Genomic DNA, 17,832 nt, shown 5'->3' with positions numbered 1-17,832 from the left:
GAATGAGCACTCCACCGCTTTCTCTTCTATTTCAATGTATGGGGCCTCCGTGGTCACACTTGCCATAATATCTTCCTCAGCATTGATAATTACTAAGGCCACGTCAATAACAAATTTAACTTTTTGGTAAAGCGTGGAGGGTACTACACCTGCTTGATGAATCTATGGCCTTTCCAAAAGACAGCTATAGGACGACATGATATCCATCACAAGGAACTCAACATCATAGGTGGCTGGTCCGATTGTCAATGGTACCCTGATCTTACCGACTACCTCTCTTTTGGTCCCGTCAAATGCTCAGACCACGTTCTGACAGGCTCTCATATGAGAGGTATCTATTGGCAGCCTTTTCAATGTCACCAAAGACATCACGTTCAGGGCCGAGCCGTTGTCAATCAATACACTCGGTAAAGCTTGCCCATTGCAATACGTAGTGATATGCAGTGCCTTTGTTAGGCCTCTTCCTTCGGATGGAATCTCATCATCTGAAAACGAGATGAGATTATTAGCTTGAATTTTATTCACCAGTCGATCCATCTTGCTGACTGATATGTCTTGTGGCACGAACGTTTGATTAAGGACTTTCAACAATGCTTCTCGGTGTGCCTCCGAGTTTAAAAATAGTTCTAGCATTGAAGTACGCATAGGTAATCTATGGAGTTGTTCTACAATGTTGTACTCGCTGTGCTTCAAGATCTTGAGGAACTCTTTAGCTTCTTCCTCCTTTATAGGTTCATTAACAACTAGCACATCTTTTTGAATGGCTCAAGTGGTCATTGCCACACTTTGCTATCACATCCTTTGGAAGTACTCACCTTACATTCGTACTTCCATGGCACTTGTCGATTTTCCTTGTATTGAAAAGGTCAAGGTGATGTGATCACTACCTTGGCTGGTGTTGTTACTGTCATATTTGCCTTAGGGGCAATTATCAAAGGACTACCCCTACCGAATCTTTTGTTTGATGATTCTCGGTGGCACAAACATCTGCTTCCAAAGAATCTTGAATTTCTTCGTAAAATTCCAAGTCTTTCCAATCCATCATGAGCTGGACTATCGATCTGAATTCGGGGCACTCTTGCATATTATGCCCCTCTTCATTGTGGTAACAACAATGGTTACCATCTTCAATCCTTGTTGCACGTGAATGGGGTGTAAGAAGCCTCGCCTTTACCATTTGGCTCCATACCCAAGCCAAAGGAGCTTTAACTTCCGAAACACAAGTTTTGATTCTCTTTCCATTCTCGGTGGTGATTGCGTTGATTCCTACCTCCGGATGATTAGGCAAGGAATTTTGGGAGACGTTCGATGCTCTAGAGTTGAAATAGATCCAATTCTTGTTCCACATTCATTATACAAGCCTCTTGAATACGAGACAATTTTCAATTGAATTCCCCTGCACACCTCCATGATATTCGCAGTGGGCGTCTTCATCAAACCATTTTGGATATGGGGGCTTTATCGGATCCATTTGGTAGGGTGATACAGCGTGAGTGTCGAAGAGTTGTTGATATAACTCTTTATACTTCATGGGAATGAGATCGAACTGCTCACTTTCCCTTTCTCTCATTGGTTCTCTCTGAGATTGGTAAGAAGTATCAGATGATACAGCTGTAGTGGTTTTTGAACTTGAGATCGTAACACCTTTGTTAGCGTTGTAGGTGTTGACATTGTTGATCTCGCGATCCTTTCTCTTCATGGAAGGCTTCTTACTGGAGTCCCCTCTTCGATTTTTCCTTATTTTATGGCCAGTTCGACCATTTCACCGGCCATGGCCAGATCTGAGAAACTTCCCGATGTGATTACCGCCAGGTGCCTGAAGTAAGGTATCTTTAGGGTCTGTACAAACAGCTTTTTAGTTTTATTTTCATCCAGGGGTGGATGAACTTGCACAGATAAATCCCTCCATCTCTGTGTGTATTGTCGGAAACTTTCATTATGCTTTTTCTCCAAGCTTTGTAGCATAACCCGGTCTGGTCTCATATCATTGATATGCTTTACTACTCTAAGAAAGACTTGGCTAAGTCTTTCCATGTCTTGATATGAGTTCGGCTGAGCTGGTTATACCACCGGATAGTTGAGTCGGACATGCTCTCCTGAAAGCAATGGATCAGGAGTTGATCATTTCCCCCATATCATGTCATCTTTTGACAAAACATAATGATATGGGCCAAAGGACAGCTATTCCCGTCGAACTTCTCGAACTCCGGGACCTTAAACTTTAGTGGAAACACCAAATCTAAGACTAGGCTCAGCTTCATTGCGTCCACTCTATAATAATCATGGTCTCCTTGGACCATCTTCATCTGATCTTCCAGCATTCTGATCTTCTCTTCCATCTTTTTTGCCTTATCATCCTCGTCAAAATTCGGTATAGGGCAGTCGTCCAGATGACTGTAATGATTTGTTGCAGAAGTCTGTAAATTTGCAATAACTTTCCCTTTGGTGGCAGACGAGTCACCTTACAGTCCAGGTAAGATCCCGGATGAGACAACCACCTGTGGGGTCGGTGGTATGGTTATCCCCTCAGATGCACCTACTTCGGGTGCACTTACTTGTTGTTGTAAACCAGATAACTTAGCCATGATCTGGTCGACTAAGGACTCTGTACTTTTCTTGATGGACTTCGTACTTTTCTTGATGGACTCAATGGTACTTTGACTGTTCTGAGCCATTTTGTCCTCCAATTCTTTCTGTAGCCTTGCCATGTTCTCCTCAATCTTCTCGATTCTAGCTTCCATTTGTCTCTTTTTTGTCAAGTATTGTGCGGGTGATGCGTATCTAATGCTTGTGGTGGCAATTTGGTATCTGAGACATGTTATGTTAGTTAATACGAATGTAAAACATGGAAAATATAAAGTAAAAAAGACAAACATGAAATATAAAATGCAAAATATGCAATGTATGATGTATGCAATTTGGAGGCATTAATCCAGAAAAGTGTCCATTATTATAAATAATCCTTATTCAGACAAAAATGTTTTATCTTTTAAGAGACATAAAAAATCAAAGGTACATTCAGACTAAATCCTCTAGACCCCGAACAACTTCTAGTAGGTTGACAAGTCTTTTGCTTTCGTCTGTCACTGGTTGAATGCCTTGTCGAACCACTCCAGCTTCCCTTTCCAGGCCGTGAAGATGACGGGCTACCTTATGTACTTTATCTAGGAAATCTCGATGGTTGGGTCTCTGGCCCTCACCCTTTGTGTGCTTGCTCCCAACGGAAACGCCACTGTAATCCTCTTCGAAGGGCATATCTGAAGCTCGTTCACTTACTTCTTGAACCCATCTATAATAGCTTCTAGCTCAGCTATTGTCTTGCCATATTTCTCATGTTGTTTCTCTAAGTCAGCCACCCGGATTCTCAAGCGTTGGTTCTGATGTTGACTATCTGCCAAGCACCTTTGAGCAGTCTTCAGCTATTCCTTCCAAGCTTTTTCATCAGGCCCCTCGAACTTCCTTTTCAGACTTTGAGCTTCGTCTTTCCAGTATTCAGAGGTTACTTTCAACTTGGAGTTATCCTTGACTTTATCTTGATATCCCCTTCTCAAATCTTCGAGCTCAAAACGAACTCTTTTATGTTCTCTTTCCAGTTTGTCTGCTCTATCTTTCTGAGAGTCGGCATCTAGCTTCCATTGATAACGTTCAACTTCAAGTTCCTTAACCCTCTACTTTAGCTCGTTCTTCACAGCTTCGAACTCTGCCTTGGCTATCTCAAGCTCGAAAGGGACAGACCTGAGATGTTCCTCCATGGTTCGGTATCTTCATAGTCTGGCACCGGGATGTTGTCATTTTTCCTTAATCTTCTCCACTCCACATAAATCCAGAGTAAGCATGTCTCTGGCAGCTACAACATCCATCCTAAATACTTTCTTCCATGAATCGACTGCCTCCTTGATCATCTTCTTATAATTATCACCATGGTACACAAACTTGATGCAATAATCCATATAGCCGGGATGAACTGACGTGCCCTATATTGTCTAAGTGCCAATGATGGAGCATACCCAACTGCACCCCAAAGTCCAAGTAAGGTAATAGTATCAGAATCCCTACACTGGAAAAGAACGTCACTGAGAACAACCAGGGGCTCTCCAGGTAATATCCCGGTCCTGAAGATTAGTGAAAACCTCCATCCATTTTTCCTTTGTAGCGCTCATGCCATTTCATAGTGATTAACTCTCCCAAAGGTGAATAGGTGGTGCTAAATCGGTGGTAGGAAACCCCATTAGTCTTCTAGAAGTGGTTGTGAATCCAAACTTGAAGGAGCTGAACACACCTAGTGAACCTTCATCCGCCAATTCTTCTGCAATGATTAAGGGACCGAAAGGTCTCGGCTAAGATGGCTGGTTCTGGGTTGACTCGCCTTGGAAGTTGTTCAAATAGTTCTACCACGGCCGCATCGATGTACCCCAAAGTCTTCGGGAAGATAACCAAACATACAAACCTAGTGCGAAAAGGTTATAGTTTTCATTCATTAGGGTGGTTCTTCATTAGCTGCCTTATGTGAATCCACTCGATTCCTTCCCCGTTACCTTTGTGTCGGAGTCGATCAGTCACCCATTTTTCATCAACCCCTGCAATCTTAGCCAGCCCGTTCTTGAAAGGTTGACTCTTGATGTGTTTGATATATGCCCTCTCTAATCTGATGCTTTCATAGTGCAACAGGGTAGTATACTCTTCGATAGTGGGCACCATGTCCTCCTGGTTAAAGGTGAAGCAACTATACCCTGGGTTCCAGAATTGAATTAATGCTCGGAGCAGGGGCTCATCAGTCTTGACATGAAGTAAGAGGGCAATATCATCATATCGTTGGCTGAACTTCTGCTTTCTATCATTCTTCCAACTGTCCCAAATGTTTCGTAGCTCTTGGACATCATTCTGTTCAAGGCTGACAGAGGCGTAGCTAACCAACTCTAACACATAGTTCCCCTGAAGACTGTCTCCCTTCTCTTTATGAGTTTCTCGGACCATAGTCGTGCCTCGGCGTTTTCAATCTCTTGTATTACAATACCTTTGTCCATTAATTTGGATTATTTTGTGTTTAACTAACGCTTTTTAGAGATCAATAGCCTCTTGTTATGATGCAAATGCTAGAAAACAAGCACAAAGGCAAAAAAGTTAGTAAAATAAAAAAATAAAAAAATAAATGAAAGGAAAAGAACACAAAGAAAACATGGTTAGGGTAAAAATATCATAGGTTTTGGAATGTGGTTTTGGGTAGGCTCTAATTCTCCATGGCCTCCCGGTTTAGATTCTAAAAACGGTAACCGAGTTCTCTTTGTCGGTGCCCCCTTGGGCTTGCCAGACCCTTAGTCCTAAACCCATCACATGCTTGTGTGGACTAAGTTAAACTCGATATGACACATTCCCTTATGCCCGTACGGTGAATAAATTCACACGAAGACATAAGGTATATGAATCCCGAAGGCTACTTGTTAGGCTCACACGGTGAATATATTCACACGAAGGCGTCGCTTTCACCCCCACTTAAAACAGGTTTGGAGCTCGGGTTTAGAGCCTTAAGTGAAAAAAGCTTTGAAGGTTGAAATCATGAGAAAATAATTAGTACAACTATTTACTCGAAAAATATAATCAAAAGTAAGCAATAAGGATCGAAATGTTACCTTAAAATTTAAACTTACCCTTTTCGTTAAAAAGACAATTGGAAATTCCTTAGCCTGACTCACTTACTTGTGTCCCCAGTGGAGTCACCAAGCTATCGGAATCGTCTTTCGGTTGGGCCCAGAATTGGGCTTCGACTTAGGAAAGTGGATTCGAAGTCGCCATCGATCATTTATTTAAAAAGTAAATAGGTTGACCGGATACCTTATTTCTTACATGATCTGCATTTTACCAGTGATGTGTCGGATTCGGGAGTCGGTTACAGTCAAGGAAGGGTTAGCACCCTTGAACTACCCTTTCGGTACTACGCAATTTACAGTCGTCTTAAATTAAGAAAGTTGTAAGTTTGAATTAAAAGGTAACATAACGATCCAGATTACTTACCTCTAACCGTTTTGAAAACATTCTCTTAAAGAATCAAGGAAAGCGTTAGAAAAACAAAGGTGGTGAAGATAAATTGAAAATAAAGAAAGTAAACTAAAGAAGAGAAAATAGGTAAATAACGACAGATAAAATAAAGGCAAAATGAAAATGAAATATACATAAAAGTTTAAAAATAATAATAATAATAATAATAAATACAAAAGAATATATACATATGTATAATAATTTATCATAATTAATATAATAGGTAAAAACGATAGTTAAGAAAAATAATTGAGATATAAAATATTATGTAAAAAATAAATAAATATATACAAGTAAATAAAAAATGAAATAAAAAAAGAGAATTAATAGATATATATATAATAATAGACGTATAAATAAAATATTAATATATATATATATATATAATGATAAAGTATAATAGAAAAATAACCAAACAAAGCTAATCATAATATACATATGATACTAATAAATTTATAAATAAAATATTTAAAAAATATATACATATAAGTGAAATAAAAGACAAATAATAAATACGATAATAATAATAATAATAGTTATAAAAAACGAGAGGGACCGAAGTGGGGATTTGCCCACTAAATGTTAAAAACAAGCGGACCCTAGGCGGATATGTTTCGGGTCGACAGTTCGATGGGCTCAGTATTTAACTTAAAATTTCTTCTAATTCTCTCATTTTTCATTTCAAAACCAAAGTATCCTCTCCTCTCTTTTAAAATTCTATCGGTGTTCTTGTGTTCTCGAAGAAAACATGAACACCACCATGGCTCTCCAGATCCCGGCCACCGCGCCGCTTCGCTGGCCGCCGTTCATCGACGGCAAAACTTTATTTTTTTTAAAACAAATCGAAAGCTTTTAAAACCTTGTTTCCACAAACCAACATAGATTTTTTCAAAAAATTTGGCCTCGAGGGTAGAAATCAAGTTTTTAAAAAACTTACCCCAAAGTCATCGGCCACAAGCTTTTTGGTTTATTCGAGCGAAACAAAGTGCAATCAATCACGCAAGCAACCAAGAACGAACAAAATAAGGTAAAAACGTTACCTTTATTTCCTTTCCAACGTTGTACAACGATTCGACTTGCTTCTCTCTATTTGCTAGTATAGCTTTGTGATATTCGTATCAAAATCCTCCCTTACAAACGAATGGATTACATGTATTTATAGTCTATGAAATACTATCTTTAGCAGAGTCCTATTTGATTTTAAATTCTAATGTTCCTTGTTATCTTCTGTTATTTTGTGTGGGTGTTCCTTGCGCCGAGGTTTACAGGATTGGTGGTTGTTGCACCGAGGGAACCGGGCTTGTTGAGCGGTTGGTTACAGGCATGAGAGGCGTGAAGACCCGTGAAGCTTGGAGATGTGGTGCTGGTGAGAAACTGCTAGGGTTTGGGGACCCTAGCTGTTGCGTGTGTTGGGTCTGGGTTGGGCCAGAGCGTTTGGTTGGGCCTGTAATATGTAAACCAAATGAGTAAATGTGTTATATAATAATATGATATGTATATCATGTAATATACATACACCATGTGTATTATAAAATATTATTATAATATTATATACACATTATAATTTATAATCAGTGCGGTTGAAATTGAGTGTCTTCATATATCATATTTTATTATGGTCCAATCATACAATGACAAGTGTAAACTTGTCTGTCGTACTACTCCCACGTGCAGAATATTATAATTAAACTTAATTAATATTATCGACGGCTATGAACGATGTGGTCTGATAAAACGTGTTTAATATTAATACAGGTAAATAATACTGTTATTCACTTAACTTTACTCTCTCCTATTTTACTCATCGTGTTTTTCAATTTTTTTATTTTGCTCATTGAATTTTACTGATTAAATCATTTTTGTTCAATCTGCCATTTGTGATAACGTGTTATTTTTTATTATTATTTAATATAAAATATTTAAAAATATAAAGGGTAAATTACACAATTCCTCACTGAACTTTACTTTCTCTTATTTTGCTTACCCAACTATAAAAGAAAAATAGAAGATGGTCGGATGTCACTGTCGGCCACCATATGTGGTGACCATTCGGTCCCAAATTTCATGGTAGCTTCGCCTCAACACCTTGAATCCAAACCCGACCTCCATTTTTCGGAACTTGCTCCAAAGTCCACGATAGGAGATTGAAAATGAGGAAGCCTAAATGTTTCAGTTGAGATTCACGGATTTTGGGATATTTTCCAGTGAAACAACAACCTGATTCAAACTCAGGGGTCGATAGAACTGACCTATGAATTTTGGGATCGAACGGCCACGATCAATGACGGTTGACGGTGGCCGAAATGAAAAATGACGTGGTGGTCAATGGCAACAATGGGAGGAAAGGAGGGGAATCGAAACGATATTATTTTGGTGTATAATTGAGTTTTTTAAAACGACGTCGTTTTGATGTTTGTGCCATGTGATAACATCATTAAAAAGTTAACGATAGAGTGAGCAAAATAATGGAATCTACAAATTTTAGTAAGCAAAATAAAAAAATTGAAAGTACGATAAGTAAAATAAAAGAGAGTAAAATTAAGTGAGGAAGATTGTAATATATCCTACAAATATGTATGTTATTAAAAGGGGGCTGTTACTGGAAATTAACATTTGCCCCTTTATTTAAAAAATTCAAAATTCTCATTAAGTTTTTATTTTTTAAAAATATTTTTTGTTAACTATTTTTTTAATTTTTTTAAAAATTTCATCAAGTCTTAATTTTTTTAAAATTTTAGTTTAATCTTAGAAAATTTTGAAAAAATTTAAGTAGCCTCCTCAACTAGTTTTGTCAAGATCCAACATTGGTCAAATGACATGATCATCTAATAGTTTATTTTCTATAAATTATTCTGATTATTGCAATCAATCAATTATTATCTATCATCAATCACAACGATATATTAATATCAAATTATTCATATTTCACAACAATATAAATTTTTTTTTTCCGAACTTGCCTTATTATTCAAAGTAATTAATGCAACCCCTTTTTACCAGAAGGATAAAACAGTTAGTTGTAACCAAATATTACATTACATTTAGAAGTGACTAATGTATCTTTCACTTTAAATGACACTTTTTTCCGATAAAACGTTTCGCTAGAGCTCCCACATTGACGTTTTGAAGTGATGTTATTCACGAATCAACTTATCTCTGTAGTTAAAGTAATTGTTATTATTTTTAAATGTCACAGATTTGAACACCTTCGACTATAATAAATTGATTAAACTTTCATTGTCAAATGAGAGAATATTTATAACATATACTACTTTAAAATCACCTTATCTTAATAAAAAAATAGTGTTTAATATGGAACGTATATATACGTTTATTATCAATTGGTGCATGCATGCATGGAGTTAAAGAAAATAAATAATAATTTTTTATAAAAATAAATAATAATTTTTTAGCTTTTAAATTTTATAGATTAAAAATATTCGCATAAAAATTTATTCTAAAGGATAAAATAATACTAACCTTTAAATTTTAAATAAGGAAAAGTGCACGGCAACTTAGAGCCATTTAGATAATAAATATTCATTTCGGGCTAAATCTCAACAATCCAATTTAATAGTGCCTCAACCACTAAGGGCTCTGGCCTAAAAATAAGGGGTCACCCCACCATCTTGCAGTAGTATATGGATTCAAGTGTAGCGTATAGTAACATTCCTTTGAATTGTTGAAGAGATGTAGCGTATAGTATCTTGGTGTTTCTTTAATCCACAAAATAGTCACGAAAGATATTTACTGTTAGGGATGGGTACAGAACAAGGCGGACTAGTTTTTTTTAGCTGTCAAATCTCGATTCGAAAATATATACTTAAAATTTGACTTCACTCTCTCTTAATGAATTTTAGGTTTTTTCCAATTATGGACTTTCTCGATTTTTAGATTAAAATTTGATTCGACTTAACTCGATCCAAATATATGAATATTTTAAAATAATTAAAATAATATATTTTATAATTATTTATTATATTTTAAATAATTAAATAAATATATTTTATAATAATTTTTATATTTTTAATAATTAAATAATATATTTTCATAATATATATAAATGTGGATTAGGTTCGGTAGGTATTTTTAAAAAGGTTGTGACTCATCGTGTTCGGGTATTTTGACCATCTCCATTTACTGTTATGGTTGAAAAAGTTGAAACCCAACTAAATTAAATAGATCGACTCTACTTATTAGCTTTTCGGATGTGTTACCAAGGATGGAGTTAGGATTGAATCACGAGGGGTGCAAATTGCTTAAATTTTTTTAAAAAAATGAAGTTCTAAAAAATAATTCAATCACAAAAATTAAGAGATGGAGGATTTAGTTTCACTAAATTTAAAATTCAAAAGTATTAAAAAGTAATTGAACCACGTAAATCTAGGATAAAAAGCTTAATTTCATTAATTTTAAAATTGAAAATATCCTTAAAAAAACAAGTATATAATTTTTTTTGGGAGGAACGAAGACTCAACTATAATGATTTTAAAACTATAAGTGATCTAAAATGTAATTAGACCATCACACCTTAGCATGCATCTGTCCCTGTGAGTTACCCTTTCAAGATTAATTTTTTATATGATTCCAAATTTAGCTTTCTTCGACAAATTTTATAATGGATTTGAGAAAATAACGGGTATATTTATTTGGGAATCCTTTAGTGAATTCAAGGAAATCGCAATTGTTAAGTGGGATGAAACAATGATGTCAACTGTTATCCATTGTGGATGTGAATCATATAATCTACGACTTGCTTTTTAGATTTTAGTGCATTTGATCATATCAACAAAAGTATCGCATCATTATCTATCAACAATATGTAATTATTTAAAACTAGTGCAATGCAATATTAAATTTCAAAGGTTTAAGATTGAAGCTTACAAAAAAAAAAGGCTAAAAACGTAATAATTTCAAAATCAACAAAAAATATCATTTGAATTCTTATATAAGATGCATGATTTAGGAGATAATGGCAAGTTTTGGATAGATATTATTTATCTAAGCTATTTTTCATTACAAAATCAATAATAATATCATATTAGACGATGAAAGATGATATTTTGATTAATATGAGGCAAGTACAAAGTAGTATATGTTCAAAGATAACTTTTAACTATTTGACATTGAACGCTCACACCCTTTATAGTCCTGATGATATTATACTTGTAATTCAATTGTTTTTAAATCATCATGTGCTTTACGAAAGAAATGCTTGACGTAATCTAAATAAAGAACTTGTTTATAAATTGATTTATCTCCACTTGAAATCAATTCAGGTAACAGTCCTATCATATCAATGGGTCTTGGATTCACAAAAAGGGGCACCAAAATTCTATTATTACTTCCGTTAGCAATCACACGATATTCAACACTCTTATACTCTAGTTGCTTCTTATTTGCAAGGCATCTCCAACATTGATCACAAGAGAACCTTTAATTGGAGGAACATGAATCCAATCATCTCCCTCATTTTCTCTTGCGAAAAGTCCTCTGATCTCATCTTGAAGGAGTATTGTAAGAGTTGAGACATCAAAGTGACGACCTACTCTTACAGTAAGTTCAGGGTTTGGATATTTGGGATAGTAATTTAGGTTAGTCCTCATTGAACCCATCAACAATGATTCTCTTGTCTCATCAATATCAACATAATTAAACCCTTCATTAGAACGTATAATAATTGTTTGATGACAACTTCGAACATATTCATGTAATCTAACATTTGTTCCCTATAAAATTACCAAAGAAGGTCGATTAACATATATATATATATTTTGACAAATAAATTTTATGTTATAAAATTTAATGATTCAACAAAATCTAACAAGGAACTTTTTCCACCTACAGACTGAAGGCTATAATGCATAAGCTTCTTCAGATACGTAAAATAAGTTGAGATAATGTTTCCATTCAAGAGCCTTTTTAGCTTGAGGGTTAAAACTTGTGCCAAACCTGACATTATTTGAAGAGGAATGTCCCTTGGAATACTTATTTTTTACCTCAGCCGACAACCTGAAGAACCTCTAGGTAGCGTCCTTAACATTGTCCAACACATGAATGGGGACATCATGGTTAACAATTTGAAACCCCATTTGGAGGCAGCATCGCATATGGATTTGGCCACCTTGGGGTCTTCCCAATTGGACATATCAATGATGGGAATGGATTGTTGGGGTAGGATATTGGACATGCAGGTCCTCTCTTCCAAAGGTTGGATATATTGCTTAGGGAGAGCTTTGAGACCCAATCCGGACAAACCCTTCACACCGTTCCCTTGGTTGATAAAAAAACTCAAGAACGGAAGAGTCGTGAAAAGGATCAGCAAGTGTCGAGGCCATTTTCTCAGGTAAATAGTGAGTTGAAAGAGGAAGGTGGTGTTTGAGGAAGATGATTTATAGATTTTTAGAAGAGAAGACAGTGGTGCTTGTTGGTTTCAAAGGAGTGAATATTTATATAGAAAATTTTCGAGGTGATGGAAATGAAAGTGGCAATGACTTTGGCCTTGTTCTGAACGCTCACCAAACCAAGTATGCCGCTAGCTGCACGCACTTAACGCCAACCTAGTTTGGCACAAAACCTAATCCAGGCATAAAAACATTCGTTACCTCAAAAAGTACGTCCCAGATGGTTGGTTGAAGTTGTAAGAACTACACCGTTGATATTTAAGTCATATTTAGGTTAGGAAAATTTTACGGCCTGACGAGAATCGATGAATACTATTAATTTAATTTATAAAATTAAAATTTTAATGGGCTCAACGTATATTAATAAATTAGTTAAAAAATTAAAAGTAAATTATTTAACAGTGACCACCTAATTATTATCTCTTTTTATTTTAATCATCAATTTTGAAATTTTGTCAGTCAGGTTATTCAACTATTTAAATGATCCAATTAAGCCACTTCCCGTTAATATTTTACAGAGAAACTGATGTGGCAGTTAAAATATTTGGTATAATTACACATTTGGTCACTACTACTTATATATTCTATCAATTTGGTCCTAATTTTAATTTATTAAAATTAAATATCATATTAAATTATTAGATGTATTTATAATTTTATTTTTTTATAAAATATTTTGAGAATAAAGTATTGATTAAAGTATAAAAAAATTAAAGAGTTGATTTTAGGATAGAATTTACAAAAAGAATTGTAGTAAAAATTCAAGTTGAATAAAATACAAGGTAAATTAGATATGTAGTTACCTAATTATTTGTGTGGTTTCGTTTTAGTCATTAACTATTTTTTTCAAAATCATCACTAGCATTACGTTTTCTTTTGTTTCATTTTGATCAACAATCTTTAAAAAATAAATGGTGATGTTAACATGCCTCCATAAGGTAATGCTACATCATCATTGAAAAAAAATCAAGTCAATAGTTCTTTTAATTTTTAACAATAGACAATCAAAATGAAATCAAAACCTAACATTAGTGAAGATTTTGAAAAACAAATAATTAGATAACCTAACAGAACCAAAGTGATAGTTAAGTGATTAAATGCATAATTAATCTTTTTTTAGTTGAGAAACTTTCTCTACCTATGATAAGAAAAAGCTTTTAAAATTCATATTAATTTGGAGTAAGTACAAGATGATATATGTTTTAAGATAACTCTTAATCATTTGTCACATCCTAAAATCCAGAAAATTAAATGATTTATAATGATACAACAACAACAACAACAAAACCCAATTCCCATATGTATGGGGTAAGGGGATTTATAATGATAAATTTTTATTATTATATACTTCCTTTTTTTATTATTATCACAATTCATTGTTTTGTGATGGTATAGTTTCTAATAATTTTATAAAGTACATAATGGACATATTACATTAAAGTAAATATAAAAGCTATTGTTGAATCAATATTTATATGTTGAAAGATTTAGTGTTTGAGTTCATAACCCAAAGACGGTGTTGATGGCTAAAAAAATAATCCATGTATATATCATTATTATATATGATAGAATAAAATTCTTATTTTTATTTTAATTATTAAATATTAGGACTAAATTGATAGAATATAAGTAATAGTGACTAAATATGTAATTATACCAAATATTTTAACTGTCACATGAGCTTCTCCTTTAAATATTAACGGCAAGATTAATTGAATGCATTTAAATAGTTGAGTGACTTGATTGATAAAATTTTAAAAATGATGGTCAAAATAAAAAGGGGCAATAATTAGGTAGTCATTGATATAGTTTACCCTTTTATTTTAAATAACTTATTAAATCATTTATAATAATACGTTGAGCTCTTTAAAATTTTAAATTCTTATAAATTAAATTAATAATACTCATCATGCTCGTCGAGCGTAAAAGAATAATCATTTGAGTTATATTTAAGATAAGAACTCTTCTACAACATACTAATATTTTTCTTATTTACATTAAATTTATATTTTCAATTAATACTAATAATTTATTTTTCAATAATTATCTCATTTTACCTTTTTAATATCATAATTGACGTTTCAAAAATGACGGAAACAATCATCATCATACTGCAGCCGATCCATGCTAATATGTTTGGTGGCCATGATAATACAGAAGGTTATCGCAGAGAATTAGTTCGTGGAATCAGCATCTTTATTAGCTAGAGCAGCAATCTCCCAAGGTGGATCCTGGAACAAAACCGTTCCTATTTCTTTGCCTTTCACCAGAACTGCAAGTCCATCAGCAACCAGATTTGCCTCACGAGGGATGTGTTTGATGCGAATGTCCCACTCCTTATCTAATAAATCACGAATCAGCTCCACAATAGCACATTTTCCATTAGTCTGTGAGGTGTTCTGAAGCATCTCCACTACCTTTTTACTATCAGATTCTAACTCAACTTTCCTGTATGCAAGGCTCAAAATACCATGAATAGCCCATAACTCCGCCATTAGCACAGAACATATACCAAGGGTCCGAGCGAGACCAAGAATCCAACGCCCATTAACATCACGCAACACCCTCCCCCCACAGCGGCTGCCATCTTATGCAAACGACCAACAACTCCATCTGTATTTGCTTTTATCCATCCCAAGGGAGGTCGATACCACTGAATTATAGCACGGCCAGCACCACGAACACCCTTTCTGTTCGATCTATTTCCCATTATTTCGTTTTTGAGGCGGATGCTCTTTACAACCAGGTCCTCATGATCAACAACATTCTCTTCAAAGAGAGAACTGCATCGATTCTTCCATAAATTCTAGCAGACAATGGCAAAGAGAATATTCCACTCCCTGACAATATACGAGAAACTACCCTGCCCTTTTATATTTATCATCATCCAATCCTTATGGGACAATGAGAGGAAAGCATTTAATTTATCATCATAGATCACGCGCCTCCAAACTCTATTGGCAACCGAGCATCGACGCAAGACATGGCTCATGTCTTCATCCTCGACTTGGCATAAAGAGCAGTGAGCAGAAGGTGCAATGTGCCGATGATATCTTTCTTGGTTCTTCATCAACTTTCCATGAATAGTCAACCAATTAACCAAAGAAATGTTCTTATTCTTTGCGGAACATAAAGTGTCTAGACCATTTTCCAGGCATCAAAACTCCCATAAGGAGTGTTAAGAGACAAAGTGCGGTAAGCTGACCTCACTGTGCACTTATGATCTGGTTCCCATCTCCAGTCAGGAACGTCTTTACCGAGATGAGGATTTGGTGGAACAACAGCAAGAATACGAAGCCATACCTGTTTGGGGACAGTCCTTCAGTTTTTCCAAATTCCATTAACCAGACCCAGTAACCATTTCACACACAGGGAGAGGTTGAGGGCTATCATTTTGCAAGCATTGATCTGCAAGTGGGCCAATGTCATCAAGCCAGACGTCCCACCAAAAATCAGTTCGGGTACCATCACGTATTTTCCACTGAACGCTGCCTCTAATGTCGTTCCATAGGTTGTTTTTAACAACTCTCAAATGAAATGATATCTGTGTTGCAAAATTTGGACCAAACTCAAGGAAGATATGAGAAAGTAGACATAAATACAGCACGAGAGGAACGACACAATTAATAATGTTGAAGATCTTAATAGGCTTCATAATTTGGCAAATTATTAGCTTTGAAATTATTTTAATTAAAATTAATTAATATTATTTTTGGTAAGCAAAGTAATGAAAATAATTAACTACAACAGTCACCAGTCTTGACTGTAGAAACTAGAAAGCCCACTTGATCATCATCTAGCACACTATTTCATTTTTTAAATAATTAGAGTGATTACAAGATAATATATATTTAAAAATTTTCTTAGTTAATTAATAATCAGAGATATAATTTAATATAATTTAGGTCCTATAGAGAGAACAATTTTTTTTAACCTTTGGGTCTAATTAACGAGACACCAAGAATTTTAGTAAGGGCTGTCGAAACACATGTAATTCCGATGGTTTGTTAAAGTCTAAGCATTATATAAATAATAATAATTTTCAAATTTTTAACATTGAAAATAATAAAAGACAATAAAAATGTTTAAGAATAAAAATGTAATTATATTAAACTAAATGAAAGATATCATTTCAATCTTATATGAGATACATGTTTTTGTAGATAATGATTTTGAGTACATATAATTTTAGTAATTTTTCTTTACGAGATCAACCATTGTATTATATTAGAAAAAGAAAGAAAGAAATATCAGGCACACAATTCAACAAATCTAACTGTTTTTTACCGTCATGTACTTTACAAAAGAAATGCTTAACGTAATCTGAATAAAAAACTTGTTTATAAATTGGTTTCTCACCAATTCCAATCAATTCAGGTAGCGGTCTTATCATATTGGTAGATCTTGGATTCACAAAGATAGAAACTAAAATTATGTTATTACTTCCGTTAGCAACCACACGATGTTCAACACTCCTATACCTTCCGTTGCTCATTATTTGTAACCATCTCTAACATTGATCACAAGAGAAACTTTGATTGGAGGAACATGAATCCGGTTATCTCCTTCGTTTTCCCTAACGAAAAGTCCACCGATCTCATCTTGAAGGAGAGTTGTGAGAGTTGAGACATCAGAGTGATGACCTACTCCGACAATATTCAAGATTTGGACATTTGTGGTAGTAGTTTAGGTTAGTCCTCACTGAATTCATCAACAATGATTCTTTTGTCTCCTCATTCTCATTAACATTCAAACCTTTCATTAGAACTTGTAATATTTGTTTGATTACAACTTCCGCCTTCTTTCATATAATCTAACACTTGCTCCCTGTAAATTTATTAAAGAAGTTTTATTAATATTTTTCTTAAAAAAATAGGATGCATGTTATAAAGCATAATGATTCAAGAAAATCTAACAACTTTTATTTACTTGCAGACTGAAGGTTATAATGCAGAAGCTTCTTCTTCATAAACGTAAAAAGAAACTGAGATAATCTTTCCATTCAAGAGCATTTTTCTGCTTGAGGGTTAAAACTTGTGCCAAACCTCACATTGTTTGAAGAAGAACGGTCCTTGGAATACTTATTTTTGACCTCAGCTGGCAGCCTAAAGAACCTGTAAGTAGCATCTTTGATATTGTCCAACACATAAATGGGCATATGGTTAACAATTTGATTTAATTTTGTATACATATCTATTGAAACTATGAATATCTTAATAAATTATATAATTATTTTTGTTGATAGTTAATAACTAATTATTTAAGTGATATCATTTAAATAATTTGATTAATAAAAAATTTAATGTAATGTTCAAAATAGAACTGATTCTATGATTTAGTTAATATACATATAATTTATCATATAAAAAGACATGATTGTTAAAATATGGTGAAG

General features: G+C 34.3%; 2 pseudogenes; both read right to left on the bottom strand.

The window, feature by feature from the left end:
* Positions 1 to 11,193: 11,193 nt before the first annotated feature.
* On the bottom strand, positions 11,194 to 12,371 carry LOC120121474 (annotated as a pseudogene).
* Positions 12,372 to 14,931: 2,560 nt separating this feature from the next.
* On the bottom strand, positions 14,932 to 17,628 carry LOC120121377 (annotated as a pseudogene).
* Positions 17,629 to 17,832: the final 204 nt, after the last annotated feature.

Source organism: Hibiscus syriacus, unplaced genomic scaffold, assembly GCF_006381635.1.
Source record: "Hibiscus syriacus cultivar Baekdansim isolate YM2019G1 unplaced genomic scaffold, ASM638163v2 tig00110372_pilon, whole genome shotgun sequence".
Taxonomy (NCBI): Eukaryota; Viridiplantae; Streptophyta; class Magnoliopsida; order Malvales; family Malvaceae; genus Hibiscus; species Hibiscus syriacus.
Note: the sequence above shows the minus strand (reverse complement) of the source record. Positions and strands in the feature narration are given on the sequence as shown.